A 622-nucleotide genomic window follows, 5' to 3' on the forward strand; every position below is an offset into this window, starting at 1 on the left:
GATACATTTGAGTGTTGGTCCTCACCTTCTGTCTTGTTGTTTTGGCCTTTGTGTACACCAGGCTGGCTTCTAGCCTCCCATCTCCACCTCCCATCTCTCCTCAGTAGCAATGGCGTTTACAGACACACACTGCCATGATGGCTTTCTATGGGTCTGGAGATCTGATCTTGGGTCTTCTTTAGCAGAAAGAGCCTCACCCACTGAAGCATCTCCCAGTCCATGTCACCCTCCTCCATTTATATCCCCATAGCAATGGGCAAAGAGACACCATGTTGGTGGTGGTGGTGTTCTTACATCAGCTAAGGGGCACAGCAGATGGCAGGCCCTTGTTCATCCTAGATTGATGCCGGGCTTGCTGGCCTAACTATCTTATGACTAGGACTCATAAAGATCAAATCAAATCCAAGCAGCGCAGCACAGGAAGAGGAAGACAGAGACCGGCAGGCAGTCATGCCATCATCAGACCTGCCCTCCAGCACTTGGCACAGGCAGGCTATATAGATGCCCGCTTGCTGCTAGACCATGTAGCCTAGGAGGAGGATGTCACCTAGGGACCTGCTACCCACATGGCCAGCCTGCAGGGGGATGTGTGAGCATGTGCTTGGATTCCCAGGTGTGCGCA

The 622-nt window shown here is 52.4% G+C and overlaps 1 non-coding gene across 1 annotated transcript; it reads left to right on the forward strand.

The window, feature by feature from the left end:
* Positions 1–241: 241 nt before the first annotated feature.
* LOC120095741 (small nucleolar RNA SNORA48) lies at positions 242–388 on the forward strand. Its single transcript, XR_005491534.1, has one exon. It is a non-coding gene; the product is annotated as a small nucleolar RNA SNORA48 (small nucleolar RNA).
* The last annotated feature ends 234 nt before the right edge of the window (positions 389–622 follow it).

Source organism: Rattus norvegicus, chromosome 11 (assembly GCF_036323735.1).
Source record: "Rattus norvegicus strain BN/NHsdMcwi chromosome 11, GRCr8, whole genome shotgun sequence".
NCBI lineage: Eukaryota > Metazoa > Chordata > Mammalia > Rodentia > Muridae > Rattus > Rattus norvegicus.